Source organism: Falco biarmicus, chromosome 4 (genome assembly GCF_023638135.1).
Source record: "Falco biarmicus isolate bFalBia1 chromosome 4, bFalBia1.pri, whole genome shotgun sequence".
Taxonomy (NCBI): Eukaryota; Metazoa; Chordata; class Aves; order Falconiformes; family Falconidae; genus Falco; species Falco biarmicus.
Window position 1 is genome coordinate 45,985,196 of NC_079291.1, and position 22,960 is coordinate 46,008,155.

The 22,960-nt window shown below is 36.1% G+C and overlaps 1 protein-coding gene across 9 annotated transcripts in view; it reads right to left on the reverse strand.

The window, feature by feature from the left end:
• ZNF438 (zinc finger protein 438) overlaps positions 1-22,960 on the reverse strand; it is a 57,741-nt gene that overhangs the window by 32,942 nt on the left and 1,839 nt on the right. For 7 of the 9 annotated variants that reach the window (XM_056334277.1, XM_056334272.1, XM_056334276.1 and 4 more), the window contains exons 2-3: positions 22,371-22,452; positions 21,804-21,857 (exon numbers count right to left, since the gene is read on the reverse strand). The exons of 1 other annotated variant lie outside the window; for it this stretch is intronic. The gene's annotated coding sequence lies outside the window, so the exon portion shown is untranslated. Of the gene's footprint in view, positions 1-4,169; positions 4,247-21,803; positions 21,858-22,370; positions 22,453-22,960 lie in introns of all 9 variants that reach the window. One more of the 9 variants, XM_056334273.1, reaches the window with a different exon arrangement.

Genomic DNA, 22,960 nt, shown 5'->3' on the forward strand with positions numbered 1-22,960 from the left:
TTCTAGACAATCTAATATAAACACATTTCTTAATACCAATTGTAAAATTTAGAGAGAAAAAAATATTCCATAGACTTATCTAGATTTGGTGACATTGTTTGATTGATTAGCATCCAGAAACAACATAAAACAGCAGCTGTTGTTCAAACTGGTATGCCATTCACCACGCAGTAAACAGGACAACATTTGCAAGACATAGTGTATATCCATATTCTATGATTTACTTAAATGATACCTTTTTTGCAGGATTTATTACTGTCAGCGCAAAAACCCTCACACAGATAAACATACAAAAAAGAATAAATCAAAGTCTAACTGCCTTCACTCACTTATCTTGTGGTGTTGTCATTGTGCAAATAGTCCTTGCCGATATAATTTTCATTTTTGTATCCAGCACCCTGTTTGTTGCTTGAAAAATGTGAAATGCATAGAGCTTCAAAGACTATCGGACACACTTAATGAAGTGTCCTCAAAACATATTCACGGAGAAAAAATGTGAAATAAACATGTCAGAATTATTCCTGGCCACTGTCCAGCAACCAGCTGTGGTGCACAGACTAAGCTAACCCTGGGAACATTCTTCTTCCTCTACGGGCCTCCAGCTTTGCCTTCTGTTCCTAAGGATATTTGTATTCCTAATTCATTCAGTTAAATCTCAAACTAAGCAAGACCAAACTGAATTAGTACTTCAAGAGAAAAACAATTAAGCATGACCAAGCTTTTAAAGTAACTAGGTTTTTGTGGTTTGACACACAGTACTTTCTCATTAATTTCCCATAAAAAAACATGCTGTGGGACACCTATACAGCTTAAGTCATGTCAAGTCTTCAAATTCTAACACTGAAGTTAGAATTCACTTAAGATAATTAAACAACCAAATGTCTATTCTTTTTTAATAGTGGCACAAATTCCTACATGATGGCCAGATTCAAACTTTGGTAGTCATATTCACTGTCTCTAAATTTCAGTGGAATTTTAACTATTTGAGACAACTCTCTCTGTGCATGCTTGAGCAGTAAGAAAGGCCAAGCTCTCCTGGAGTTGCAACTAGCAAGGGATGGGAAAGGTGACAAGACTTCTTCAAGTATACTGGCAACAAAAAAAAAGGCTAAGGAAAACGTGGGCCTAATGCTTAATGGAGAGGGGGACCAGGTGACAGAAGGCATGGAAAAGGCTGAGGTACTAACATAATGTTACCAACAGTAAATGAGATGCAGTTCAGTAACAGAATACAACCAGAGATGTACAAATCCATAGGATCAGAAGGATGTATTCATGAGTGCTGAGGGAGCTGGTCAGAGCAAGGATGCACTCTAGCATCTCTTAAAAGTCATGGCATCAAGGGAGATACCCAAAGACTGGAAAATGGCACATAGCACACCCAGCTTCAAGAGAGGCAAGAAAGAGGAACAGGGGAACCACAGGCCAGTCAGCCTAATCTCAGTCCACAGAAAGGTTATGGAGCAAAGCCTCCTTTGAAGCCATTTTCAGCTGAGGGACAGGGAGGAGGCTGGGAATAGCCAGCACAGATTTATCCAGGGTAAATCATACCCAACTAACCTAAATACTTCCTGTGAAGAGATGATTAGTCCTGTGGATAAAGTGAGGGCAGTGGGTGTCATTCATCTTGACTTTATGAAGGTCTTTGACACAGTCTCCCATAGTCTTCTCACAGCCAAATTGGTGAGACATGTTCTGGGAAGTGCATGATAAGGTGCATGGGAAAGCAGCTGGACTGTCAGACTAAAAGAGGGCGGTGATCAGTGGTTTAAAGTTCAACTGGCAACCAGTTACCAGTGGTATTGCCTCTGGGATTAATCCTGGGGCAAACACCATTTAACATCTTCATTAATGACCTGGATAATGCAATAGAGTGCATGCCTAGCATGTGTGCAACTGATACAAAATTAGGAGCTGGAGGGCAGGACCTCTATTCAGAGGGAAACTAGACAGGCTGGAGGAAAGAGCTATCAGGAATATGTGAAACCCAATGAGGGTGAAGGCAAGTGCAAGAGCTGTCCCACAGAGTAACCACACGCAGCAGTTCAAGGTCTGACTTGCCCATTTGGATCAGCATTAATTATGCAATTCTTTAAATCTTCACTGACAGCATACTACTATCTGCCTTCTCAAGGTGCTTGTATTATACTTTCTAAATTTGGGCACATTAGCTCCCCTTCCCCTCTAGCATTCTAGAATTTCTCCACTGTTCCATGATATGTTAAAACTCAAAATTAATAATTCATATAGCTTCAAAGCTTTTTTTTTTTTTTTTAGTATCTGTAGGTGTCAGTGCAGCAGATTTAAAAACATTTAACATTAATAGTTGCTGGTACAGCAATAATATGTTCTTTCCATCACTAATGATGGAGGAGGTGAGATGTAAAAGCATAATCCAGTCTCTTTCTGAATACAGAACATAATATTTATTGAATATTTATGCCTTTTCCTGCACATCAGAAAGTTATCATCCTTGGCCATTATTGGACTTCTATCGTTACTAAGCTTTTGTATCCATCAAGAACACCCTCTATATTTAAAGAAATCTATTGTACCCTACTGCCCACAGATTTTTATTAATATCTTTACCTCCTTAACCAACTGTCTCCAAGCCACATAGTACTTGCCATCAACAGCTCCCCATTCCTTAAACTGTATTGCTAATTTCACTCCCCTTTTTACCTTGTTTTAACCAAACAAATCATCTTTCTTAAGAGATTAATTGCTCTGGGAGTATCTAAATCAGCAAGCAATTGTCAAGTTAGTCTGATTCTTATGCTCAAGTATTCCTTGTTTTTAAAGTTTGCTCTTCTTCTAAAGATTAAAGTAGGAGATACGTGCATGCAGAATTTGTTCTTGGCTCCTAATATGCAAAGTTAGGTCACAAAGTTTTGTTCCTAACACACCTGCACTATTTATTCTACATGCATCAGAAAGAAAACCTGTACAGAATTAACCAGAATAACACGGCTTTTACTCATTAGAAAACTGTCTCATATATATATATACACACACACACACATACACAAACAAGTATTTTAGAAGCTTTGTAAACTGAGCAGTGGCCACTTGATTTATCAGCACAAACTCCCTGTACATGCAGTGGGCTGAACTCTCCTAACCTTCCCTGACTCAATACAAAATGAGTTTTAAGGGACTACTTTCTAGGATCTGAATTACAACTACAAAAATCCTCCAATGTATTTTGTTAAAACACTGGCACAATAGCACTCTACTTGTCTTCTGACTTGTGAGAACTGTTAAAGGAGACAACAGAATGTTTAATATACAAGACCACAGAAAATTCTGTAAGATTTTGTTGTGACAATTTAGATTTCACAGAGGTCCCCCAGTAAAATGCTCATTAAAAATGTTTTAAAATACAAGTTATTTGGGTCCACTAACATTTTCATTACAAAGCTGTGATTTTTTTTTTCTCTCAAAAACTAGCATTTAATAGCAAAAATATACAAGTCTGGACAAAGAACAAGATACCCCCTAAGACTGAGATAAGAGTTTTAATAAGGAAAGAACATCAGTGAATGCATTTCTGTAAAAATTAAAATGAACGCTTCCCTTGCAGTGAAGCAGAAAACCCTGCATATTACTTCTATCACATTCACTTTCTCTCTGTAAAGTCCATTTGCCTTTCACTAATAGTGAAATAACTTAAGATCTGTGTTGTAAACTTTTTATTATTTACATGCATACTGGTGCATGCCAACAACCTGCATCATCATCTGCATCAAACATTCATTCACTCATCCAGCCCAACCACTTTTTTTTTTTTTTTTTTTTTGAGAGCACTGGAAGGGAGCCAGAAAGAGAAAAATTAACAGTGATAACTCCCTTAGACATTTCCTACCTTTCTTTTACAGATATTTCTGATCTGTGTGAATTCACTTACTGCATACGGGCCTCATGATCCATAGCATGTAAATGTCAATGACCATGCTACAAACCTGAACTGAATTAACCTTAAAATAGAAAGATGTAATGGCAATGACAGTCCTTTAATTAATCTAAAAAAAAAAAAAAAGGTATTTCCATTCCTGACAGTTATTTTTAAAGATAAATAGGTAACTCATTTTTTTGGTATCTCAGGCTACATGCATACATAATTTGTCAGTATTTGCAAAACCGTCCACTGCAATAGCTATAATACCTACTGTATTTAAAGATGCTGAAAATCCACGGACTGGAAACCACATTCATTTAATAAGATGGAGGAACGAGCTTTAATTTTCTGAAATGCAAAGTTTTGGATAGGACTTGTAAGAGAAACGTCCAATAAGTAACAAATTTAGACAATATTTATATACATTTAGCTGATCACACAGAAAAAATAAAACTACTTTTAGACCAGATGACAAGAACAGAATTCTTTCTACACAGGAGAAACACATGTATAGTAAAGATGCAGTATATTCCTGTTTCCTAATCCCTTTCAAATTGTGAAATATATTTTGAAGTTCTCTATTTTCATGACTGTCCATCTAAAATCATATAATTAAAAAGCCTTAAACATACAGACAGAACTTAAAAAATGGGGGGTGTACTTCATCTCAAATGTTAAAAATGTGATGCTTCATTGTCTCTTGGCACAGAAAAAAATCCCAGCATATCTATCACTATATTTAATCCACTTTTCCTCATTTGCTAAATAGTAGTATCTAAATGTGGTGAACTAGGCAGTAAAACTGAACATAAACGCAGGAAAAAAACATGCCTGACAGGCTTAGCTAATCTACAGGGCACAGAAAATGTTTTAACTAGTCAGTAACAGCTACAAAAAAGCTATTTTCATCACTGAACTTGCATGCTTTCTGTAAATGGTCAAAAATAACAGACACCTGGGATCTTGTTTGTTACACTACCGTAAACATCAATAAATTGGAAAGAGCAAGGGTGTTTACAGGGGTTTTTCCCCTTCAAAAATCACTGCCTATTTTATTTAGTAAAAATTCTGTGAGCATGTGTAAGCTGAAAGCATGCTTTGTGAACTTTGAAAAGAGATACTTTCAAAAATATATAAATCATCCAGAAACAAAAAAAGGAACTGTTAAGTATTAGGTGTAAGTGGAAAAATTATCACCCCAGTACCCTAATCTTCTTGTTCCTCCTTCCAGAACAAAACAATGGCACCTGCAATTCATTAACAAGTAGGAACACATGCACTGGTTTCAATTATTTCAGATAAACAACAAATCATTTTTTTCTCAGTGGGTATGATTCAGAAACCAAAAAGTTTGTGCACATCACCAGCTCCAGGGCAAGTCTACCAAGTAACTCATTATAGTGGTAGATGTAATCTAACCTGAAATGACTATTTTCAGTGCCAAGTCTTTAATGCACAGTTGTTTTGACAGCTGAGTATTATCTAACTTTAAGCTGCATAAATCATACCCATTTCAGTTTTTAAACGAAAGATGGCAGTTTTACTCAGGATATCTGTTTTTTCTCCTTACAGGCAGTGCTCAAACCAAGAAATTCTGACTGGGTAGTGTAACAGAAGAATAATCTTTGTCTCAAGTAGCAACTGCACAGTCTGACAAACTGTTCCATTCCTCTTCTCTTCCTCATACACATTTTTGACAAACTAAGAAATGTGTTTCTATTAACATTTCAAGAACATTTTTGAACTTTTATGCCAAATACTTTCATTTTCAGGCAACAACAGGCAGAAGAGCATTTAATTCTTCTAACACTTGTGTTGTAAAAAACCTATTTCCTACCAAGAACAGGAAACCACAGCTGCATTGCCTAATTTTTCAACATTCCACCCTACTGTATGTTGCCAGTATTTTATAGGAGGGCTTACAGGTTTTGAGAGGGAAAATACAGCCATGATTTAACAGTCTTCCACAGTGACAGGGAAGCTAAAGAAAGAACTGGTCAGGAATGTGAAAGTCGGTGGCAGCCTTACCTGTAGTAGATGGTGAATCTTAAGATCCTGAGAAAAGTAATCAAGACTAATAGCAAAACTGCAGTCCTGGACTTGAGGAAACATTTCTGTTAATTCAGAAAGCTAGCTGCTGTGACCCCTTTGAAAGGGCCGCCTTGAAACATAAGGGAGCTCTGGAAAACTGGTTGATATTCAGGGTCAACCTCTACAAAGTAAAAGAATGGTCCAGCATTTTGACATGCAGCAGGTGTTGGAAGAAGCCAACACAGATTAACACAGTACTCTGAGCTCCAAGACAAAAGAAGCATACACAAGGTAGAAAAAGCAGCAGCTCTAACAGGAAGAATACAGAACCATTGCCTGGGGGCACGTACATAGAATTAGCAAACCAAAGATCATTTGGAATTGCAACTAGCAAGGGAAGTGAAAGGCCAAGAAAAGTTTCCATAGATACACAAGAGCAAGCTGAGGGAATCGGACACTTCCGCCTATTCTGCACTTAGAAGGCTGTGCTCATGATTGGGTTCCTCACAGACATACTTAAAAGGAGTTCAGCTGTAGGAAGGAAAGCTAAGGTGGGAATCTCACTGCTGTCTTCACCTGCCTAAAACAGGAGAGTGTATGGAATATGATGGCAGACTGTCCTTCAGGCTACAAAAGAGGAGGAACAGGAGGATACAGACAAGTTGCCAAGTGGGAAATCAAGGTATTAGAAAAAAAAACCATTCACAGTTAAAGTGGTCAAACACTGGAAAAAGGTGTCCAGAGGCTGTGTAGTATCCCTCCATGGAGGTGATCCAGACTCAACCAAACAAGACCTTAGACAACCTCACCTAACTATGAAGGTAGCCCTGTATTAAGCTGGGTATTTGAGCAGATTACCTCCAATAGTCCTTTCCAAAATAATTTTTTGACGATTCCATAATAGGTACCCACAAGAGCATATTACTTTTGGTGCATCCTTTTTCAACTTACTAATTTTGCTTTCCAACATCTATGCTTTTTAAATAAATGATTTAATAACTTTGATATTACTGATTTCTAAAACCTCTTACTGCCTACCATAGTATCCTCACACCTTGTCCCTCTTCATCTCTGGGATTTCTGCTCTGTCTTTCAACCCTCTTTCTCCCTAAATCATCAATATAGAACATCAATAGGAATTAAAATAGGTAAATAAATTCAAGAATAAGTAATAGCAAAAATATGCACATCATGTCAGTAAACATTAATAAATACACAGGAAGACAGAAGAAATTAAAATGCAGTACATACATAGTCACTTTACAAAGGACTGCCATAATTTAAAGATATTATGCACGCTTAATACTTACCTAAGAATTAAGACTATTGCCAATTCCAATAAAACCATCAGTGTTAATATATTTACATATAAAGATATATGTATGTAATGTGTATGTAAATAATAAGAATCAAAGATGAAATTTAGTCCACAAAAAAGCTGACATGGAATACAAAACTATTTTGAAGTCATAAACTTATCTAAGTAGCCCGCCAAATCCAGTATCTAGAAGAAAGATCCTGAAAGACAGTTGCACAACCAGCATGTGTTCAGAGATTCCCCCATCAGTGGATACATGGCATGGAGGATACAAGAAATCCAAGAAACCTCAGAGAGTCAATCATTCTTTTTGCACACCACTGGTAAACAACATATTGGAGTGTTAATCAACATTTCAGCAGTACTTAATACTTGTTCAAGTCATGCAAGCAAGCCAGGGACATAAAAATTGCCCTTAAAACTCTAGTCAAGAGGCACTCTGACTAAACTTCAGTTTATGAACGTTGAAAGTGAGAAACCACTGCATTTAAAAACAAAGTGTCTGCAGTTCTATGAAATGTGCTATTACACCTGATGTGTGTTAAATTTGTTTACATGTTACTTTTTATAGCCAGTTTCAAACTGAGGCACCTAATCTTTCCTTAGATAAGTGAAATGAATTAATTACTATCAAATCCTAGACATATTTATGCATTTTGTCATAACAGTAATTTACATGTCTTCTCAAAGAGAGAACTTGTAGAACTGAATATAAAAATACAGTTGACTACATTGTCTGAAAGCTTAAAAGCTCACTAATTCAAATTATTCCTTAATTCTACAGGAACTTGTTAAAACCAAAATTACTTTCTCTGCACTACATACACTTCAGATTAGGTCCAGTTCTTCCCTGCATCACAGCTACATGCATCACCTTGCCTCCCGTACATTCGAGACATCTAAATATGAAAGAGTTTTAAGTTAAACCGCCAGAAGATCAACATGCACACACACACAAGATCAACAGCATCAGCTTACATCCTGTAACATGCCTTCTACACAAAAAGCAGGAGGTAATTTGCACAGGATTCTGAAACCATGTACTTTTCATAGAAGAAAATTCATTGCTCATTGTTACTCAGGGTATTTTCCACTGCAAAGGTGAAATTTATAATGGAGAGCCAGGTCAGTTACATTCTAAGCACTTTACAAAGTAAATTTGAAACCGGTTACCTTTAATTACGATATAACCTGTAATTCCTCACTGTCTTCATCTAAGCAGGAACAAAATTAAAGAGAAAGGAAAGATGACCTGTACATCCTATTAGATGGAAAACAGGCTCCAATACAGTTGTACTCACTTTCAACTAAGTCAAAAGAAATTTGTTTTGGAGAAAGCTTTAACTAAAGCACTACCCTGCTGCACCTCATTGCACAGGAAGTCTAGAACACTTGCAATGTGTTCAATGCATTAGGCAAGCCCTCTTCATATGAGCTTTCCTACAAAATCTCAGGTACTTGGAGACCACATGCAGGCCGTGATAAAATGACAATTTAATTTCAAGATATCAGCAGTTATCGTCTTCTGTCTGTTAAGCTATAATCACTTGGTGCTTCATGGTGTTGGGGTTTTTTTCCCACATGACTACTGTATAAATACCTTATGCCAGCACCAGATTTCTGTGTGTTGAGTAATATCCCAGGTAAGAACCTCTGGGTTCAACAACAAAAAAACCAGGCATACCTGACAGCCATTTTCCCAATTATATGACAGAGTGTGAAATTAAGAACTGAGTAGCATACTGACCACATTCCCATTATAACTAAGCCATCAAATTCAAGATTTCCTGATACAAACTAAAAAGACATTTTCATTAAAATATATTTTTCCTATCCTTCAACAGCATAGCAGCAGAGTTAACAACATGCACACCAGCTGCTCTAACTTCTATTTATAAAGCACAGGCATTGGTATTGCAAAAGAATTACCCTAAGAAAAGGGCTCAAACTGTTAACATTTATTACCTACACAACATGTTCTTCCAAGTATAATCCCACTGAGCTTAAACACAGTTATGCATTCACAAGACTTCAGTCAGTCAAATACTGGGAAGGCTTCTGAGTATCTCAGTTGCAAGCACGATACCACAGCTAAACAAAACAATTACTTGCAGCCTGAGAATTTCACAAAGCAACCAATTAAATGCATGAGGTAATAAAACTAGGATTATGACAAAAAAAAAAAAATTATCTGTAACGGGATAATAAACTAATGAGATTGCTCTTGACTGAAGTATCAAAATACAGGCTACTTCTTGAACCCATGGTGCACAGAACCTCCAGTACAGTACTGTACTGACACTGTCAGTAACAAAAAAAACCCCACACACACCAATGTCAATGTATCAGGACATTACCACTCCTCACACCCTAAAAAAACCCCTGCCACCACCATCTCGCATCTTTCTTGGCACTGTGAGAAAACAGCATAAAGGTCATGGAAAGCAAACTTCACTTGCATTCTTACAGGTGGCTCCCCCAGATTAAAGCTGAAGAGCAGCTGAGCGGTGGCACATAGGACCTTCCAGTGCCTTTGCAGAACAGAACACTTTAGTTCCCACACCTCTGAAGCCAACATTTTTCAGCAGTATGCAGTCACTTCTATTTAAAAAGAAAATAATACCTTGTGTTTACTGCTTTTATACACAAGCTGAAAATCAGAAGAAACACAGCATAATTGAACTACGTGGGAAAGAGAGAACTGAGTAATATCCTCTCAGTTTTTGTAAAATACGCAGCTACTGCAAAGAATTCAAAAGAAAAAAAAAACAACAACCTGGAGGCTCAACTAAGTAGTTCTACATTCAAGCAAGCTTAAAACGATTTGCCAATTATATGGTCAAAAGTAAGAAGCTACAGTCAAAATCTGCCTTTTTTATATCATAACCTATTTTCCAAATGTATTAAGAAAAAATAATCTTTAATGTGAACTTGCAGTCATTCAATCAAGATTCAGCAAATTCTAAACCCACACACTTGATTTGTCATCTATTTGGCTGCTAAATCTGACTGAAAGAGCGATGTGTTACCTTCTTATTATTTTTAAAAAGATTTCTCTTGGGATTGCACAGCAAAGGAATGAGTATGTAGCCTATCTTACACAGGAAGGAGAGATTTTTATCCTTAAAAACAGGAGGTTCGCCCACATGATCACCTGGGACAAACTTGGCTAGTGCAAGCAGGCTAGAAGGTTATAGGAGCCTGGGAATGTTTAACATCAAGAAAGTAATTACAGCCCAGCAAGATCAGAAGGAATTACACAGGAAATGTGAACAGTAACCCTTTCATGCCAAAAAAAATCATGAAAAAGCAAGCTCTTGGCTGCCAAACTATGAGGCTGTACAAACCAATTGCACAATGCAGGAATGGAAAAAACACTATATATTACTAGACTATAAATTCCCAATGATGTGATAAAGCTATACTTCCAAGAAAAGAACAAAACCTCTGGTCTTTCTTCTTGCCATGTATATGCAGTATAATTAAAGCCCAGAAGAAACACGAGAACATTTCAAACACCACGTAAGAATGGTCAGTTGTCTCTTCTGAATTTTTTCTTTTAGTTTTATGCTGACCAGTCAGTCTCCTCCCTAGAAGGTGGTCAAACATCTTGTTCTTATTTAGTCATGGGAAACTCCATTCCAAAATAAACAGTGCATTATCCAAGCAAGAATGCTAACTCTCTCAGTTATCTATTCCATAAAAATGAATCTCCCAAATTCTGAAATAAACCCTATAGTTCAACAGAATGGGCTCAAGCTACCCTATGTATTTGTTGGTGAAACAATTTTATTCTCTAGGGACACAAGGGAATTTGAGTAATTTAACTGTAGTTCAACCTGGCTACAAAGCCTTCAAGTACCATTTTGGAAAGCAAACAGTGATCATATGTGCATGCTCTTTACACAGACCTGGGAACTATTTTAATGAAGCAAGGGACTTTTTTTAAGCTCCCCACTAAGGCATATTGTAGTCCTTTATATACCTACCAACAGATAACGCTGTGAAGTATTAGCATGTAACCCTGATCAGACAAGATGTGAGCAATATAGCAACAAAACACGACTGGTTTTATTAATTTTTTTATTACAAGTATGATGGGTATATTCTCATTATCATAAACAAAACTAATAAGCTCCCCTAAAATGTGTATTAGAGTATATCTGATCTACCTAGAAAATGAGACAGAAAGATGCTTTTGTGATTAAAAAACTCAATAAATTATTTTCTTTTTTTAAACAACACACTTCTTTAGTTATTCTCAAAATTATGAACCAGAGCAGCAGCATCACGTACTATATTTGCAGTGCACCTCCATACCAGCACTTTAGCTTCTCTTCTTCCACCTTGTCACTCAGATGTTCCCTTCTATCTTCCTTTACTATCACACTTCCTTTTCTCATCTGTTCCGTTGGATTGTTTCCTTTTCCTTACCCTCACATCTAAGGTGGGCCTTTGCCATCACTAACACCACACATGCAACCAACTCCTGCATGACTGAAGCCTACCCAGCTACCTGCTCAGTGGAATCACTGAATAATTAAAATAGAGAAGAAGAAAAAAAAAGGAGAAAAAAAAAAAAGAGAATAAAATACAGAAGCAGCACATGAAAATTTCAAGCATGGGTATGCAAACAGGGCAGATACAGTACAGTAAAGAAGCAACAATCAAGAAGGCCAAAAAGTCATTGCTGACATTATGCCTACACAAGTAACTGTAACTCCCATTCTTCAGGAGATATAAATGAAATATGAAACTATTATATTTTCTATTATTTTACTGAGATGGAGGCTGAAAAGAGACAAGCACCAATGACCTCATTCTGGAGACAAAGGGAAAGTTCCATTTTCTCCTGCACTAAACTTAATCTCACTTCTAAGGGTGGGAGATTTGCAAAAACAAACTGAACTAACTCTCCCAGTCAATACACATTCTTCTGAGATTAAAGTCACTTCTAGATTTGTCTGTCTCCACAGCAATCAAATATTCAACAGTACAATACCCATACAAGATGTTGGCCAAAAGAACTGCAATAGTAGATGAGCCACTATATTTTCTATGGTTATAAACTCAACACAAATCTTTCTGCAGCATGTAACATCTGTTGATCAGACAGAAAAATACTTCTATATTGTTGCAAGATATTCTGTCTTCAATCAACTTGTACACGTAAAGCAAAAACACTCCCAGTGATACTGCTGTTGCTTTTTCAGTGAGTTATGACAGTTCCAATGTGCATAAAACCGTATCCTTTCTTTCAGCAAGACGAACTGACCATTCTGAGGTCTGTTAGAAGCCAGGAGCTAACTTCAAGGACTCTTACCATGCAAATGAATTGATGGCAACAGCACTGGGAAGTGTTTCCCTTACCTTCCAAGTGTAGGCAACGTGTCAGAAGCTGAGCATTCCTTTCATTACATAAATGTGTAACTGATACATCTGGGGGACCCTGAAGCAGCAGTGGCTTATGACAGCGTGCAACACTAATACAAGATTCCTTTGCAAATCAACAACATTTTCCACCTGTCCACATCTACTCTTTACAGAACATCTTCAGAATTTATATCTGAAAACCAGTAATGTACCACTAGTAATAATGTTTTTTAATGGAGAGATTAGTAGCATTCATCTTATTTCCAGGAAGAAATACAATTAACTTTAAAAACCTGAACATAAAGAATGTCATGTTCTCCGTCTGTGAACCCACTTTATAATGAAAAGGTGAATTACAAAGATACAAGCTTTGAAAATTATTATTTCTAAATAAAATTGTTTGTAATACAACTAGATTTCAACAGAAAATTAAAACTTCCTCTTTTGGGGGCATATACAGTCAGTCAACTTGTGTGTTAATATTCCCACCCAGTCTCTTCCTAACTGCAAGTATATACGTTAACCATTTTCTCCTTCCCAATATAAAGCAGGTCTCTAAATATAACTGCCAAAGACTGAATTATCAGGTAACTATACCATTCACAGACGAGCACCGGAGAGAGACTGCTAAAGGAAACCTGAAATTCTTCTTTGTAAATAACTTCCAAGAAAGCGTGCATGGTTATTCTGTGCTGACCAGTACTAACCTATACATTTTTATTAAATTTTAACTATTAATAAACACTTTGGAAATGGTCTTTCTAGTGTTTCATGTATGAAATGTTATAAACTGACAATTCAAGTAAACCATTTTCATTATTGAACTGCACACATTTTAAGATATAATTTCACTTACACAAAAAAAAGGCTTACACTGTCAAAGATTATTATTTCTTCCATCACCAAAGTCTCCCAGAGTTAAATAAGACCTGGGATACTCTGCCTGTCCTAATTCCCTGGTAAGACAGGGCAGCTGCAATAGCATATTGGTATAGTCCACCATTCAAACGATGATGATGATCTATTTTTTACTTTTTGTTTTCTAGGGGGAAGATGCTTTTCAAATTATTAGATACTGCCATCAAGACATTATTCTGTTTCCTTGGCTTGCATTTTTGATGGTCCAATTAAAGCCCATTACTTTACAACTTCGGTAATCAACATTTGATAGTTCTTGACTTTTTTGGGTTTTTTCTGAAATGAACAGCTTTCCTGAAACAGGAAGAGACATATGCAGAACAAATCAGTTCTATAGTCACAAGTTTCCATCGACTTATTTAGCAGTATTCTTACTCTAAGGAATCTTTCTGCTTCTCAAAAGTTGATCAGCTAAATCTTTCAAAAATATCTGCATTTCTGTAAGTGCAGTTTGATTTTAACAACAAACAAAAATTTGCTCTGCTTTAATGAAAACATGAAAATAAGCTTTTGTGTCTCAAAACTGAAAAAATATTCACATTCCAGTGAATATTAATATTATATACCAAGTGTCTGAAGATTTTTAGATCCAAAAACACCTTTAAAAGGTTTCAAAACTTTTACAGGGAATTGGACCAATTACACCTTAATAATATCCCAAACCAGCTCTCCTTGCAATACACAGCTACCTTCACAGCATGCTAGTACATAAATGCAGGTTTAAAACTTTCACGAAAACATGGAAAAATACCTAAAACTGGTATGATCCTTGCAGATCTTGATATAGCCTAAATGGAATGTACAGTTTCATGCTTCTTTTAAAGTGAAATCTTACCATGTGAAAGAAACCTTACAAATACTTATGATTAAATTACCTATAATAAAGTCTTTAAATACTGAGTCCATAATTTATCAGTTTTTCTAAATATTTTTTGTGTGGCCACAAAGCCTTTCAGACACCACAGTAAACAAAGGAATTTGAAAGCCAGGTGAAATATACCTGGAAGAAATTAAGTACAAGACAGATATAAATGATGCTATCAAACACACCAAACTCTGTTACAGTTTCAGCATCCCACCTTAAGAAAAAGAACATGCCCTAAACTGGTCAGAAGTGCAAAATCCCGCACTGGACTGGACTTACTCACTGTCTGAATAACTCTCACAGCAGCTGTTGATTAAACCTGGCTTCCTTTACATTTAGGAAATCAAAAAGGCTTCACTCAATCCTCTTGGAGCAGCTCTGACCACAATTATTTCCAGGCTTGTCGCTTTCAAGCCACTGAAATGAGCTACCTAACCAAGAAACTCATCATGCTACAGCTAACAGGCAAGCTAGTTTGTCATGTTTTATTTTAGCAGTGCATTTACATTGTTCCATCACAAAAAATACGGGAAGATTTATTCTCAAATCTGAACAGCATACTCCAGTCATGACTTTGTAAGCCCTGAGAACAGAGCACATACATTACATATCTTACAAATGTGATGCTTTTGACAACTTATCCCAGTACACTAGTTATGAAAAAAATTTCAGGCTTTTCCCATGATATTCGGATTAAGTGCACAGTAAGATATATTCTATTTCAAATCCTGTCTCTCCAGAAAATGAGCTACTACAATCACCACTAGAATAGGAAGACCTAAAGCAGGAGGCAACATGGTTTTCTGAAACACTAACAGAAGATTAAGGAACATCGTCTCAAGGAAAAGCAGAACACTGTCCTCTCCTCCAGATTATTGCATAAATAACACTTTTTCATCACAGGAAAAAAAAACAAACCACCAAAACAAAGTATTAAGTACATCATCATACATATAAGACAACAGATAAACTGGCACAACTTTCACATATAGCAACCTGCAATCAAAACTACTACAAATTACATCACATTTATGTTTTTATAATCTAAAAACTACACAGTGGCAATATATATTCTTGAAGTGCAGGCAGATGATGAGTGAAAAAAAAAGATGTGAGAAAGATAAACACGTAATCATTCCACTAACTAAAAAATTACACAAGGTGTTTTCAGAAATGGCCCCTTTATCAAGGTAAAAATACTTCCAGCCTTAAAATATGAAAAGCAGCCACTAACTTTTGAAGCATTCTGCTCATTACAAAAGTGAAAAGAAATAAACCAAAGCAACAAACTTCTCCAGGATTGCACATACATCTGGCACCCACCTGCTTATGCAAAGACTGGCAACATGTAAAGGTGCCTTTTAAATGCGTATTTCTCAAATACCAACAATCCCTGAATAGCAAAGCTTACTTTTTAGCTGTTCCAACCCTAAATAATGTTTAAATGTTGACCATTATTTTAGGCTTATCATCCCTAACAAGAGTACTTCTCAGTTACTGAAGTTTTTCTGCCTTGACAGAGGAATTCCATTTTTAAGAATCATACAGAAAAAATGTTTCGGTATAAATTGTGGCTATTCTAAGCCAGGAAAATGTCCCACAGGTCACTAAGCTACCATCTTTCAGGCAAGTTCTCCATAATTAAGGAATCAATTATAATTTCACAGGCATATTTTATTTTATAAATAAACTCTGCTTCCACAATTTGATCTGTGGGAAAGAATGCCTGCGTCAATGCACCAGCCCTTGCAACATGGCAAGTTTTGAATTGAATGCCAACTCTAGATGTTATAATATGGATTCTAGCAGGGAAAAAAAAGGAGGAAGATTTCCCCCTCACCCGCCAAATTCCCATAAGCCTTCCGATTTTTTTTTATTCCTGCCACAGCACCTCCCTGACATCTGCTCTTTGCTGTTCTAGAGCCAAATACAACAAATTTAAGTCAATCTGTTGCTAAACACACCAAAAGTGAAAACTGCAGCCTCCATTAAACAGAGTAAAAAGGGCATTTCAGTGGGAATGAGCAAAAGCTGATTCTGTAGTCTTTTTCTGCTGAACACTGCTTTTGATGCTTTTATCACAGTTTTCAATTTGAGTTTGATAGAGACTGAAAGCAAACAGTTTCTAGGACTTGAACCATGCCAAGAGCAAAGACTGGCAGAGCGTCAAGCATGCTCATTTAATTAAGATACCCCCACTGCTATTTTTTATGACTTCTTACATACTTGCTGGAAGTTGGCTGGATGAAACAGAAGGCCACTGTTAGCTCATCTCACTCTCCCTAAATATTCCATCACTTTAGGTACAGAACAAACTTGTGTACTAACTTGGATTAAATTACTCAGGAACACCTACTTAATGCATGAGCCCAGGCAACAGAAAAATCAAAAGCTGAACAGAACAGTGGCAAGTCACAAAAACAACTGCCCTATATAATTTATTTCCAAGTTGATGAGGACCCTGACGTTACTCCTCAAAAATTCTTCCTCAATGTCTCCACTTACAATAAAACCCAAGTAAAACAGTAGATACTACCAAGAGCACTAAACGTACTACCTAGAGTGTATTTCAGGTAGATATAACCTAACACAGGGACTGAGAGCAAACAAATTAGCGATGCATTGTAACCATTTCTCCTGTAAACAAACTATGGCAAACTTTCTTCCTTTACTCCCACCATCAAGACACAGGTTTTAGATGAGCTTTATTAAAACTTACTGGAAAAGAAGAATCTTGTAATTGACAAAAAGATGAGAGATTAAATTATTTCAGGAAAAAAGGTAACCTGAGCCTATGTAAATATTCTTGCACTCTAAATTATCCAGTTTCTATTACAATTTTTCCCAATTAAAATTAGCCCTAGACAGCAGAGCTCGGTCTTACCAATTTATTAAGAAATATATCCTTTCTCAAGTTCCCTTTCTCAGTTTACCACCCTAATTTCACAGAATGCCCCCTTACTCTTACAGCATGAACCAACAGAACAAAAGCTCTTGAATTACTTTTCTCAAACCATTCATCATTCTGTGTACTTGTGTTATACTTCATCATATTCATTGTCTTTCAAAGGCTAAACAATCTAATATTTATTTTCCAATTTTTCTTTATACAAGCAAATTTCCATCCCTGCAGATCACTCTTTTAGCTTTTTTTCTTAATCTCCTCTACTCTACACCATCCCTTTTGAGGAGGCAATCTGCACCACATACACTGTGACAGCATGCTATATTGATACGCAAGATACTGACTTTTACTATAGCATTTTATTCCCCATGCTATTCTCCATCACACTTTGTTTACTCAGACTGCAAGTACAAACACAGGTATCAGAAGTTAAGAGAGCTCTCAGAAGTAAGACTCTGAGACACATAGCCCCCTAACTCTGAATATGTGACACTATGAACATGTGAAGACTTATCATTTTGGGCCAGGTAGTCTTTGTTTTCTATCCTTCCACATAATTTTCTCCTCATATCTCACCCACTACAGTCTGCAAATCTTCATCATATGCCCATCAAGGTACCTTCCCAGAAAAAAAATCACTGGTTTACATGAGAACATAAACACAGAATAAGCAAGTGTAACTGCCCTAAACTGCAGATCATGTGGACTTTTCACCTCTAGGCCTCCTATGAGGCACCAAGCATGCTTCAGTACAAGAACAAATTCGTAATGTAATACAGCAGACCTGCCCTTTGAAAAATTAAGACTTTAGCAGAAAATGCAACAAGTGTATATATGGAAGACAACATTCTACATTCCACTAACCCTACCAGAACTGCAGAAAATATATAATATCCCTGAATTAACTTACTGAAATACCATAAAACACAACAGATACCGTATTGACTCTTAAGGGGTACACATGCAGTCAAAACTAGACAAAGTTTCCGTGAAAAAGGTGCATTCTGAGATCTGAAATCACAGCTGCCTATTGTTATTTTTATCTGAAAGCTTAAAAACCAAGAGAATCAAAAGTCTAAGATTTTTTTTTCTTGATCATAAACAGTATTGTAAAGTTTGCTCAATACTACCATTTAAGGAAAAACACAATAGTGTGATTGACCCAACTCTCTGTGCTTAAAACACTCTGCTAAAAGAACAAACTATTTGTGAAAATAACAAAAAACAGCTGAAGGCATCTGGGTGGTCTCAGTTTCAGCCCTGTAATAACAGAACAATCCCTTCTTTCTAAATCTAATGATAATTTGTTTTCCTTCTTCAGTAAAGCCTAAAAATGTGTTGATGACAAAAGCAATAAAACCCACAGAACATGCATATTAATAATTTAGGACATTTTACTAGTAGACTTATAACTTCAAAGTGCTTGATTCACCATGCACAAAGTATGCTTATATACAGAACAGAACTATGCCAGTTTTAATAGAATGATCCTTTTTGATTCCCTAACAGTATTTTGGGGGTTCATGTATTTCTACCTTTAGGACAGTGCATACAATTAGTGGTGACTGATGTTGGACTGAATGCCTGCATTTAAACTTTATCGCCTTGCTTCCTAAAACCATGGATCCACCTTAATTCTTCACCACCTGTTCTGAGTGAGCTGAGCAACATCAAGAATTGTCAAAAGCTTATGTCTTAGTGTATGTAGCACTACATCACTGAAACAGCAGCCTGATAGAAATCTGAGATTACAAGCACTCACAGAAAATTGACAGACTGTAACCTCACTTAGGGAGGCTAAAAACCCCATTAAAATTAAGATTTTTATCATTACTATTTAAAATCAATGAAATGCAGAAAACTGAAGTGTGCTCAAAACTAGACAAATAAGTAACAGGAACATGCCTATTTTCTATGGTTCATCCAAAAGAACCACAAACATATATATAAAAAGTGAAGTGGCGAAGACACATGTATACAACATACATCAGTCTAAGATGTGATTTGTCACCATGCGTCACTTTCAGAATGTCATCCCTAGAGAAAGGTCCTTAGAAGAGAAGAAAGAATCCCTTGAAATTGTCCCTTACAACAGATGAATAAAGCACCAAAAAAGTAAAACACCACCTTTTAAAGGTTTGTTTAGTTTGGTTTCTGCTTTTAGGTGGGGTAAAACCATTAAATACTTCCTATAGACATTTCAGCCTTCAGTTACTGATGACACAGGGCTTCATGCAGAAGACACTGAAACATTGCTCTGACTGATTTGCCAGCCAAAATCAAAGTGCAAAAATTCTCCATGAAACTGTTAACTTAGAAGATACCAAAGCAATTTCAGTGGTAAGTCCTAGTAAGTCTGCCAGGAGTGGTTTCTCTCCCTCACAATCCCTATACGTATCAAATTTTCTCAGCTGCTTTTCCATCTCTTTTGCACCTGATTCTCCCAGGAAATACCCAAACAAGCCACAGGAATACCCAGCCTCCCTGCCTCTGCAGTGACTTGCTGTAACAGAGGTATTTCCGCAGGGCTGGGATAGTCCAGCTCTGAAGCTTATCTCAGCACAAGACGACTTCTTGGCATTAACCATGACATTTTTCCTAAACCAACAATCTTGGGCTCAGACTTCCTGAAAAGCAATAAAGGGCTAAGCCACAGAATGAAACAGCAGGACACATATACAGAAATTAATATCCTATAGCAGCCTCTAAAAAGTCCAACTTTAAAAAAATATATGTTAACTACACAGTACCGCATAATTTTACCCTTTACATGATCCCATTGAAAAAACCCTCATCATTCTGCAAAAAAATAAACCGCAAATAAAGTGACCGCAATGCATTACAATTCTGTAAGATGCATTGAGCTACGTATCCTCCCTTTCCATGTTTGCAGTGGAAAGTAGACTGACAGTTCCATACTAAGCCGGTTCTGGTATCAGGACACCAGCTAGTGTCCCTTCAGGCAAGACTTTCAGTACTGTAAGTCTTTCAAAAAGATGCAAGAAAGAACCAACGATAAAAAGAATAGTTCACTGTTTAGGTGGGGAAATAGTTCTTTCCTAAAATGGTAACAGACTGAAGTGACAAACCAAAGATAGTCTCTCCTTAATTTATACACTTTCACATCCCTATTTAATACACAGTACAGTTCTACCACAGTTAGGTTTATGGTGTTTTGATTACATTTTTTATATTAATTAGGAAGAATTATCAGATTAAGATGTATTGCTCCACAAACCATGATAACATTTCCTACGTTTAATTACGCTATAAATATCCATGAAATCAGGTCCTTGAAAAAAAAAGCTTGAATATTACTTACACTAGATTTAATCAGCTTATTAAGGACAAAACATTACCTGCAAATATAGTACTACAATAAGTCAAAGACACACTTAATTAGCAAATATCACGCGAAGAACAGGATGGTTTCTACCCAGTTGTTCTGTGTGTTTTCATGAAAGGTGACAAAAACAATAGTAACACTGAACAAATACAATGACGACAGCATTCTCCAAATGCCATTTTAAACTGACGTTTGACAAAAAACCTCTTTGTTATACCAGCAAGAGAAAACATAAAAAATCATCACAATTTTTTATTTACAAAATTAAAAAATCATTACAGATCCATGCTATACATACTATTTTTAATCATTACATTCTGAAGAAGTTTTTCATCCAACTTTGATAAAAACAACATGCAAATACACTTCATGAGAAAGTGCTGAACTATTCTTCAAGCATCACTGTTCTCTTATTTGCCACTGTTAGTCTTGTAAAAATATATACTCCTGTTTTCAATTTTGTTTAAAAAAATCTTTTAAAGTAAAAACACGTTGTGGATCTCTGTAAGTGAATTATAATGATAACATGAAGCATTAAGTCTAAGCAAATAAGGACAGCATTTTAACTTGACTGGAGGTGAGGATGCACATAGAAAAATCTCTTACTGCTGCTGAACCACTAATATCTTTTATTGAAATCCTGAAAACAACTTGTTTCATTGGAGTACACTCCCACTGGAGTGCATCCCTCAATGACGTTAAAGAACTTCAAACAAACAAAGCAACCAACAAACAGCAACTCAAATGTAAAAAGGGAGGTACATAGATGGTGACTGAATCTTTTTCTTCTTTGATCACATTTAACCAGAACACTGAAAAGATTCTGAAACACTTCATGGGAATTTCTCAGTCCAGTTTTACAAAAGAAAAAGCATACAAACATTAAAGAAAGGAAACACTGTAAAATTTCCATTAAAGGATGCTAAACTAAAATGCAACAGCTACCTAAGGCTGTCTGCATCTACTCATGTAACCTTGTGTTAAACATGTAGCAGCTTACCACAACTGAAAGCAGGTCAACTACCTTTATCTGTCTCCCCAAAAAAACCCTAGCTTACCATATGTAATTTCTCTGTGTTCAGACAGACATAGAATCAAAAATTAAAATATACTGCAAGGATATGAACTATATTCTTTCAACATACGCACCTTATACATCCTGCTGCTGCTATGGCCAATAAAATATTTCATCCATCTTAATTCCTAGTTCAAGGAAAACAAAAAACAGAAAGTTCCAATACCTCAGGAAACATATTTAGCAAAGGACAGAAAATCATATTAAACACAAAACAGGCATACATTTTAGAAAGTGGTAAATAAATAATAAACCTACTAAACCATGTTTAGCCTTAGTACAACAGCACATCCTCTGAGGCTTACCATACATTAACAGATTAGTTATTGTATGATAATTACAAAATACTGTAATTACCATAAAATATATATGATATTTGAATAAATATTGCTAAAATAACTGATAAAATCCACACATTCTTGATTTTACCATGTACTTTTAAAACTCTCAAAGTTTCTATAATTGCAACTGCAGTAATAGTTCTCAGCCAACTTCAGATCATAGTTGTACTTTCACCATTTGATCATTTCACTTTGACCTGACAACATCCACCTCTTTAGGTACAAATAAATACATGAAACCATCACCAGTTTCATACAGACATTTAAAACATTAAAGCACTTCCACAAATAACATATTACCTCTGCACATAAAAGACCTCGAAACACCCCAAGCCACAAATGAGGAACACTCCTTCCATCTAATGCAGCATAATCATTGAATCTGTGTATCAAAAACATGTACGTATAACAGTCACTATATATATATATAAATTTTCATGTAAGAAAATCAGAAATACCTCATCATATGCTGTTACTGTCATTGCTAGTCCTGATATTGTCACAAATGAGATCAGAGAATCATACAAAGGAAACTAGTATCCCCTTCATAAATGCTTTGATAAACATTTTAATTACAAAATTTCAGTTACCCCACAATCTATTACTTTTAACAGCCTGCTCAAAAGTTAAAAACATTTGAACCATACCACAGTGCTAGTTTTCTTCTGGTCCTCCAGTTATCAACACCCAAGAATATTTTTTAATTAAACACTAAGAACATTACATCATGTCACAAAAAAAAATTAAACATACACCTTAACTGTTGTAAGCTTTTTTCTTCATTTTCCTTTCTCATTTTTTATGAACATCAAGTCTGAAAAAATCCAATTATTCTAGCTACTGAAGCAGAAAAAAAATATACACTCAACCCTGAAATACATATTTTGCTT